Raw genomic sequence first — 10504 nt, forward strand, 5'->3', positions numbered from 1 at the left:
AAGAACGTAAGAGCAGCCCTGCAGGATCAGACCAAAAACCCATCTAACCTACCATTCTGCTTCCCAGAGAAGTCAACCAGATGTCTATGGGAAGACCACAACCAGGACATGAGTACAACAGCACTCTCCTCACTTATGTTCTCAGTAACTGGTATTCAGAAGTATACCCCCTCCAATACAGGACATAGTTTACAGCCATCCTGACTAGGAGGCACTGAAAGCCTATCAGCTGAATTTGTCTTAACCCCCTTTAAAGATGTCCCAGTTAATGACCATGCCTACATGGCAGCCCAGCTGGGGGCCCTCCTCAGTCAGTGGGCCCTAGGGGGTTAGCTAGTTATGGTGGCAGGTCTAAGCAGCACCGTGAGGCAATATGTAACCATCCTTTAAATTTTGCATAATGCCGTACAGCAATGCTAGGCTGGGGCATTATGAAAAATGTGAAGGATGGCTAGATACAGCCTCAGGTAGGGAGGTCTGGGACAGACATTAGCAATGAATTCTGGCAGCTGCCCAAAGATGCCAGGTGCTGATGCTGGTCTTGATATGAATATTACTTCAACAAACACAGTAACCCATAATGACCTTGTAGTTGTCAAGAGCCACTAGGTGGCATTTCAACCACAGGGTCAGTCACATTATGGGAGAATATTATTGTTACACACATACACCTATCTCCGTGCGGTAAGAAATCTCAGGAGTCTCAGTGCATACATGGAACAAAGGTCAGTAGAGGCTTGTGGTGTCTATGATACACTACACATACATACGGGCTGAGCATAATATAGAAGGTTCACAGCATTAACACTCCAACAGATCTTGCTCCTGTTAGGTGTCTGGGGAGGCCACCAAAGCTGTAACTTTGTATTCTCACAGAGAGCAAAACAGGCTGCTGTGTGTTCCCAACTCTAGCTGTGTGATGAGACAGGCTAGTCTTTCACATTCACCCCCAGATGGGGGGTAGGGAGCTGATCCTTGATTTCCAAATGGCTTTCTTCCAAAATCACCCATCCATTGAGGAACATCTTGCTTAACAAAACAGGGTCATTGACCATCTTCCAGATGACATCTAGTGACATCTAGACTAGCCCCCTCCCCTAAATGTACCGTATTTCTTATGTCTTTTCCACATGCTTTCCTTTGACAAGTCTGGAAACTTTTCTTTTTCATAATTCCTAAGGAATCTTCATGAAGATATCCTACAGAATATGTCAAATGTATTTTGGTTTTTTTGTAATTATATATTTAGAACAATTAAAAGGGATTATGAAGTTTGCCCACCAGACCCAGACCACCATTGGTTCCTATAGGGCCATTTATACTTTGTGATCCACCTTGGATAAAAAGCAGCATAGAAATAAACTTAAACAATAACAATATATACTGCTGAATGCTGGGTACCAAATGTAACCAGTTATCTTTCCCCCAGGGCAATTTGCCTTAAGGGGAAACAAACCATGAGGAATAAAAGATATGGTGGGAGACATGCTGTAGGAGGGAAGGTGGTACAACCAGGCCAGGTTTGGGTAAAGATTCTAAAGCAGAGAAGTAGCACTGGTTTCAGGGGTGGTGATACTAGTTACTAGTAAGTCTCCATTCTTTTGACAGCGCTTGTTAGAAGTTATTAGTATCCATTTTACCTTAAGTCATGCAGGAAGAGGTACCCTGTGATGTCAAGTAATTCATGTTACTTACTACATTAATTACGTGAATGGCTCAATACCAGAGCTTGGAAGATTACTTTTAAAAAGTAATAATTTACAGTTACAATTACTTGGCCCAAAAAGTAGTAATTGCCGTTACAATTGCAATTGCTCTGAAAGTAACTGATTACTTTACTTTTCTCAAAAGTAATCACTACAATTACATTTCAGTTACTTTTTTTAAAAAACTCCTACAAGGTGCTGGCCTTGGCTGCTGCACATCTAAGAAGCCTAAAACAATATTAAAAATAAACACACACACACAGGGGGTAGTAGAATAAAAAAATTATCCATAAGATTAACATAATGGCATAACAGAATCTCACATCCCCCCAAGCAATGAAGATACCCCAACTCTTGAAATCAAATTTTACACTTGAAATGCTTTTATAATATGTTTCTGTTATGTCTCAAAAGAACAAGATGCTCAAAGAGCATGTCAGACAAGGAATGTCTTTTTACAGTCATTACGTTGCCACCAGTACTGAACAGGCGTTCTACTGCGGCGCTTGAAGGCATGCCTGTGTCGTGCTGCAAAAAACACCGCAGCACACGTGGAAAGCCATGGAGTGATGACACTTCCCTGCTGGGAGACCTCAGGTACCTCACCAGTTCCTCCTCAGCAGTGTCCACTGCTGACTTCTTGCCCTGGGGCAGAAAGTTAAAGAAGTCATCTTCTAAGTCATCTCCTTCCTGGTCTTTATCTGAAGACTGATCACTGTCCTCATTAAGTACATCCATCTTTATTTCAGCTTTCAGCAAGGCTTCCATTGTGTATCTAAGAAAGAGAGAGGATATGTTAACACATATATGTTAGGAAACCATCATCTGCTCTTCATTTCCTGATGCTTGTCATGTCCCAAGGTTCAGGGTCCAGCCTGAGCCTGTGGATGATGACATGGAAGGTAGAAAGGTGACCAAGTCACCACACTCATGGGGCAGCACAGCAGACCCTTAAGGATTACCTGCAGCAGCCAAGGTTGTGATGAGGAGCCTCAGGAAGAAAAGGCCCAGCCCCTGCCTACCACCTTAAGCCCTCTGATGCCTCCCTTGAGACAACATTTCCCTTGGAGTAATCCACCCAAAGGGCTTCCCTAATGTTCTTACTTGTTGGTATGGGTGGTGGCCTGACACGATTCCAGCCAATCTAGTTTGAAGCGAGGGTGTAGGCAGGCTGCCAGAAGAAGCCTCTTGTCCTCCCAGATAGCTGCAAACCGCTTTCTTAGGGCTTCGCGCACACCTCTCAGCAGCTGAAAACAGTATGTGTACCTCTCAGGTTTGTTTTCCAGTCCTTCTAACTTGCGGTCCAGATTGCAGAGTGTTGGTAGCAAATACCCCATGAACATGCCGTTCTCCTGTTGCAGGATATCTAGGGACTGGGCTAGTGGCTCCATAATCTCTGTGTATTCCTGTACCACTTCAATCTCAGCAGCTGTGATCCTGGACAAGGAGCAGCGGTCCATTATGGCATGCATTTTTAGTGGCACAGTTGACAGGACCTCATGTAGTTGCTTCAACGCATCAAAGGTGGAATTCCACCTGGTCTTATTTGGTACCTTCAGATACACACCACATTGTGCATGGATATACTCAACAATCTGGGCTGACTGGTTCTGCTTGGACCACAACTTGCTGCACTTTCCCATCAAGGAATGAAACTGTTTCTTGAAAGGACCAAGAAGACTACTTTTGGAGGAGTCAGAAAGCATGGCCTCTATGTCTTGTGTTGCCACAAGGTTGAGGGTGTGGCTAGCACATCTCTGGTGTGGTGGTAAAACAAAATCCTCTCCTGAGTCTGCAGCTTCTTCCTCTGCCTCAGGTCCTGTGTCCAGGATCTCACAGATAGGCACAAACTCCACCTCAGCCTCCTCCTCCTCCTGGTTATCACCATCATCGTCACTGGTGCCTGCAGCTTCCACTGGTCCTTTGGCCATGAAAACTCTGAACGCTTTCACAAAGTTGGAGCCATTGTCTGTAGTAGTGCACATAACTTTGTTGTGGATCCTGTACTGCACATGTACATCATGCAGTGCTTTTGAAAGGACATCGTATGTATGGGGCCCCTTCAGACGCTTACAAGCCAAGGCCCCGACCTCACGTTTCAGGGTAGTTGGGTTGATCCAGTGGGCTGTTACCCCAAAGTAACTCTTCTTGCCATTGGTCCAACAATCTGCAGTGGTTGCTATATATGCCACAGCACCCATTCGGTTTGCAAGAGTTTCTCTCATGTCGCATGCTCTCTTCTCAATTCTGTCTCTCAGAGTCTTGGCACATATGATGGTGAGATCTTTGGGGAGTCCAATGCGAACCAGATTAATGAATGATGGTTTGTCCACAGTCTGAAGTGGTAATGTCTCCTCTACAATGAAATCAATGATTCTCCTGTCGAGATTGCTCTGGGTGACAGGCTCCCTGCCAGATCCCCACCTCTCAAGGGTTGTCTGCTGCTGCTTCAGCATTTTGGGAGGAGGGGTGTCATGCATTGGTTCAGGAAGGCCACGTCTCCTTGCCTTTATTGCTTCTTCAATTGCTCTCAGCTTCTCAGGGTGTGCCCTCTGAGGAAGAAGAACAAAGCATGAATCCAAGAAAAAATGGAAGAGGAACTTCACAATTTAAACATAAATAGACAATGGACACTCTTTGAGGACCAGCATGACAAAGGCTTACCTCAAAATGTTTCTTCACATTGGATGAGGAGGAAACAGCTGATCTCAGATTTTTGATCCTTGGAAGGCAGTAATTGCATCGTACAACAACATTTTTCCCACTCTGGCTCACAAATGTACAAGCTTTCTCAAAGCCAAACCATGGTACTTGCTGTTCTGCAGATGTGGCTGTGGGCAACTGGCACTGCTTCATGCCCTCCTTCTCCTCGTGCACAGGGCCTCCTTTCTGGACCTCACTTTCTAGTTTTGCTTCCTCAGGATCAACAAGCTGTGACTCAAGTGGCCGCACTAACTGACTGCTTTTGTTGCAGCAAAACCTGCAACAGGCGTCTCTGTAATAAACAAGAGATAATGCTCCTATATGGGTGAACTTCAGCTATGATGTGCCCCCATCTCTTCCCCATGCTGCAAGATCCCCCAGTCAGAGTGGAAGTAAGCAGGTCGATAGCACAATTAAAAGAGATCCTATTTGCATCATTTTTGCTCACTAAATAACCCTGCCTGGGCCAGTCTAACCTACTATCTCACAGGGTTGTTGTGAGAACAAAATGAGACTAGGGTTCAAATCCCCACATAGCCATGAAGCTCACTGGGTGACCTTGGGCCAGTCACTGCCTCTCAGCCTCATGAAAACCCTATTGATAGGGTCACCATAAGTTGAAATCAACTTGAAGGCGGTACATATATTTTTTATTTTGAATATGATGATTATGATAATAAATATGCAGCATTTCAAATTAATTCTGTATGAGAAGCATTCCATGCCAAGCTTGGAAAACCAAGGATGAGGTATAAAATGTAGACAAAAATACTTTTGACAAAATGCCATTTATCTTTTATCTTTTATATATATGAGCCTGGGTAGGGAACATTTAATCTAGCCGACTTTCTTTCAGCAAGAAGGGTTAAGTGCCTTCAGGCTAGGGCAGTCACCAGAAGGCCACAGCAGAGACAAAGGAGCCTAGTGTTGTGGAGATGTTAGATGGGAGCTTTGGGGAGTAAAGATGGAGGCTCCTGAAGGCTGCAATTCTAAACACACTTACTAAGGGATTAAGCCCCATAGAACTCAACAGGACTGACTTCTAAGTAGATATAGTTTGGACTGTGCTATTGGTAAACCTTGACTAGGGTTCTTCTGCAAAGACATCCATATCCAAGCAGGGTTGGCAACCCCCTGCCTGGAATACCCTGCCCTTATCTTTTAATGTGGCTGCTCCAAATGTTTTTACAGATTTGACCCTTTACTTCAGAAAGAGGTCTGAAAAATGAGTAAGAGTAAAAAGTATATTTTAAAATTGTTCTTTTCAATTCACTCTTGAATGAACGTCATACCTAGGGCAGATCCACACCATTCCTTTAAAGCACATTCAACACCCATTTGAAGCACATGAATCCCACCACAGAATCATGGGAACTGCAGTTTGTTAAGAGTGGTGAGAACTATAACTGTGAGGGGGAAATGACACTTCCCAGAATTCTTTAGGGGAAGTCATGCGCTCTAAATGCGAGTTGGATGTGCTTTACACATATTGTGTGAATCCGCTTAATAAATTTTGCCTGCATGTAAATTGTTTTAATTAATTTTTCAAAATGGAAATAAGCTATAAAGTGTAGTGGGTGACCATGGGCTACTCACCATTTCTCAGCCTATCTGCCCCTCAGGATGAAAACAATGGAGAACCATGACTACCCCAAGGCATACTTAAAATGTAAAGGAAGTATTGTACAACCATAGTATGCAATTGGATACTTATAGGGACACAGCATGACAAAACTGAGTGGAAGTAATGAGTGGGGTACTACAGGGCTCGGTCCTGGGCCCAGTGCTCTTCAACATTTTTATTAACTACTTGGATGAGGAGGTACAGAGCATGCTTATCAAATTTGCAAATGATACAAAATTGGGGGGCATAGCTAATACCGTGGAAGACAGAAAGAAAATTCAAAGGGACCTTGATAGGCTGGAGCATTGGGCTGAAAACAACAGAATGAAATTCAACAGGGATAAATGCAAAGTTCTACACTTAGGAAAAAGAACCCAAATGCACAGTTATAAGATGGGGGATACTTGGCTCAGCAGTACGACATGCAAGAAGGATCTTGGAATTGTTGTTGATCACAAGCTGAATATGAGCCAACAGTGTGATGTGGCTGCAAAAAAGGCAAATGCTATATCAGGCTGCATTAACAGAAGTATAGTTTCCAAATCATGTGAAGTATTAGTTCCCCTCTATTCAGCACTGGTTAGGCCTCATCTTGAGTGCTGTGTCCAGTTCTGGTCTCTGCACTTCAAGAAGGATGCAGACAAACTGGAACAGGTTCAAAAGAGGGCAACAAGGATGATCAGGGGACTGGAAACAACGCCCTATGAGGAGAGACTGAAGGAACTGGGCATATTTAACCTGGAGAAGACTGAGGGGAGATATGATAGCACTCTTCAAGTACTTGAAAGGTTGCCACACAGAGGAGGGCCCGGATCTCTTCTCAATCGTCCCAGAGTGCAGGACACAGAATAATGGGCTCAAGTTGCAAGAAGCCAGATTTCGACTGGACATCAGGAAAAGCTTCCTAACTGTTAGAGCCATACAACAATGGAACTAATTACTAGAGAGGTAGTGGGATCTCCGACACTGGAGGCATTCAAGAGGCAGCTGGACAGCCATCTGTCGGGAATGCTTTGATTTGGATTCCTGCATTGAGCAGGGGGTTGGACTTGATGGCCTTATAGGCCCCTTCCAACTCTACTATTCTATGATTCTATGAAAATATTTATATAAGTATGACTATCAAATATGTTTATTTATATAACCTGTAAAGATATTTATAGTGCAATCCTATGTTTGTTTACTCAGAAGCAAGTCCCAATGTATTCAATGGGGCTTACTCAACCAGGGAAAACTACAGCCTCAAGTGATAAGGAACTTGTTCTTTTAACAAGTCCTTTAAGTTGAGACCTTATCCCAGTCTGCGTCTGTGTTGAAATTGCTTTTTAATATGTTTTTAAACTTTTTCTTAAAAAAATGTTTTTAAAGCTTTTAAAAATGTTTTTAAAGATGTTTTGTTTTAATATATTTTAAAGTCTGTTTTTATGATTTTTAAAGTGTTTTTAGTGCTTTTGTTTGCTGCCCCGGGCTCCTACTGGGAGGAAGGGTGGGATATAAATCAAATAATAAAAATAAATAAATAAATAAACTTCATTCATTTTTTAAAAAAATGAGTGTTAGTTTCCTACATAATAAAAACTGTGATAAATCCTGCCTAATTTCTTTAAAAATAGGGTTGGAGGGAGAGAGATTTACAACACAAACACAAGTCTGCACTATGTTTACTCACAAGTCCCATTAATTTACAGCACAATCCTAACCATGTCTACTCAAAAGCAAGTCCTAATGGAGTTCAATGGGGTTTACTCCAGGTACATGCTTTACTCCCAGAAATGGCTTTACTCCCAGAAAAGCAGATATTGGATTAAATACTTTCATATTTCATAGCCCAGGGTCTGACTCTTGGACAGAAGAGGAAAAAAATCATTAAGCCATATTACTTACGCAAACTGCAAAAAACTCAAAGCCACCATATTCTGACGTTCAGCCTAGGCATGCCTGGATCAACAAGTCACAACTCTGGCATCATTAGCTACAATCATGAAAGGGCGGGGTTACAGCCAGAGCTTTGAAAAGTTACTTTTTTAAACTACAACTCCCATCAGCCCCAGCCAGCATGGCCACTGGATTGGGCTGATGGGAGTTGTAGCTAGAGCATGGATCTGTTTAAAAAAAGTTGTGCGGAGGGGGCGGTTGACGTTTTGGTGTATATCTCGGGAATTAGACCACCTAGAAACTTACTTTTTTTTTTAATTGAAGCTGAGAGTCCGGAGAGCAAGGGGTGGTAGCCAGAGAGCTGGAGGCCCCCCCCAAAACCAGAGACTCCAGCCGAAAACATACACACCGGGGCACACACACACACACACAAATCATCGTCACTCACCTCCACAGCTCTTCGCCATTCTGCTGCTGCCTTCCTTGCCCTGGCTTTTTCCTCCGGCGTCCATTTTTTCCTCTCAGAGTCAGACGCTAGCTAGCAGGCCCTGCCTATTCTCCTCTTCCCTCGTGCCTCCTAACACAGATCATGAGGGAAGAGAGAGTCTGTGCAGAGGTCCAATCAGTGTGAGGCACATGTCTTGTGTTAACCAATCACAGCCAGGAGCTGACTTCCCCTTGTTCCCGCCCCCAAGTAACGTCCAACCTAACGTGGAAATGTTAAAGTTGCAGCTGAAAAGTAGGGAAATTACTAGTCGTTCCTTTACTTGCCAAATGTAATGGAATTACCCACTCGTTATTTAAAATTGTAACTAATTACAAGTAACTCGTTAAAAATAACGAGTTACTTCCAAGCTCTGCTCAATACACATACTTTGCTCCTGGCTATAGGAGTGCACAGTGTTACCTAAGAATCCAGCTTGGGTCTCAAATTAGGGAATACTTGTGCAATGCCTTGCAGTTTCAAAATTACTGCATATGCTGAGCAGTGTAAAGTGTGGCCATAGCTGAACAGTGAAACAAGATTTATTTTTGTTACACATTAGGGGAAATGAAGTAGAGAAATGCTGAGTGGTTTTCCTAAACTTACACAGGATGTCTGTGGCAAAGACAGGATCCGTAGACACAGACTTATGAAGAGAACTTGAGAAGATGTTAGCTGTACCTTTCTTGGTTGTTTGTTCCACTTAATAGCATACTTGTTGGCCCGGTGCCAACCAGTAGAGCAGTGAAATGGGGCCACCCTCAGACAGTTTCTGTAGTGTATACTCATGCAAGTCCCCAGGTATGCAGGAAATCTTACTTCATTTAATAGAAATGGAGACAAAATTCCCTCCTGATGAGAATTGTCGGTGCATAAAGCCCTTCCATAGGAACAGAACATTCAAAACAATAAAAAGTAACAACAATGATGAAAGCAGGAAGGTGGGGCTATAGCTAAACAGCAATATTCTGGTTTGGGGCTGGGAATACATCCCATAGATGGTAGCTATGCCATCTAGCTACCCCTAGAGATAAACAAATCAGTCGATTTTGGTTTCTTTCATTTTCTCTTTTTCCCCATCTTAAATTCCATTCTCAGCACCAATTTGCAATTTTTGGTGTAACCCCCCCATGAAAAATCATCAGTGTTTTAGTGTTAATTTATCCTAATAATTTATTTATTTCATTAAACTTATAGACCGCCCCATAGCCGAAGCTCTCTGGGCGGTTAACAAAAACAAGAACACATGAAAAACATAATAGTATATAACACATTCAATGCAATTAAAAATTAAAAATTATTAAATTAAGACAATTCCAATACATATATACAAACATGATTATAATGATTAGATGATTAAGATGATTAAAATGTGCCTAATAAGCACATTTTTCTATGCAGTTTTGACTAATACGCACATTTTACAAGCAATGTCTGCATTTTTGTGTTACTTTCACTTATTTTACTTTATTTTCACTTACACAATATAAGCACTTTTGTACCCATTGGTTGGTTGGAGAACTGTATCACAAAAGTTGGAGAAGTGCAAATATCAAAGGATATTTTTGTTTCATTTCTCATATTGGCAGTAGTGTAGTGGCAAATTCAGAAGTGCAAACTTCATGATAGTCACAGCCACGCCCCTCCCATTCTTTTTTTCCCCCTGCTGGATTGAGAATGAGATTCTTGTTAATGGCTTCTCCCACAATAACAGATGTCCATAGGAGCCGATCAGCATGAAAGGGGAGAGTGTTAACTACTAAGAAGAGTCTTCTCAGTGGCTGACTCACCTTCTTTCACACTGTGGGCTCCAGTCAGCAAGGAAGGACAAGGAAGCATGTTAGAAGGCTCTTCTCAGTGGCTAACACACTCTCCTTTCATGCGAATTGCCTCATAGGATGCTGGAGACAAAGGGACCCTGCTGGAAACCTGCTCCCAAAAAAGTAAAGGGTCTAAGACCCTGGACAACTACTCCCCTGCATATTGGTTCAAAAAGTACAAGTTAGGTAGTTTCTCATTAAAATGCAAATCAAATAGAATTTCTCCCTGATTCCTACCTACCCCACACCTAACTGCCCCCCGTCCTCCTCCCCATTGTCTCCACTACCACTA

The sequence above is a fragment of the Rhineura floridana genome, chromosome 5 (genome assembly GCF_030035675.1).
Source record: "Rhineura floridana isolate rRhiFlo1 chromosome 5, rRhiFlo1.hap2, whole genome shotgun sequence".
Taxonomy (NCBI): domain Eukaryota; kingdom Metazoa; phylum Chordata; class Lepidosauria; order Squamata; family Rhineuridae; genus Rhineura; species Rhineura floridana.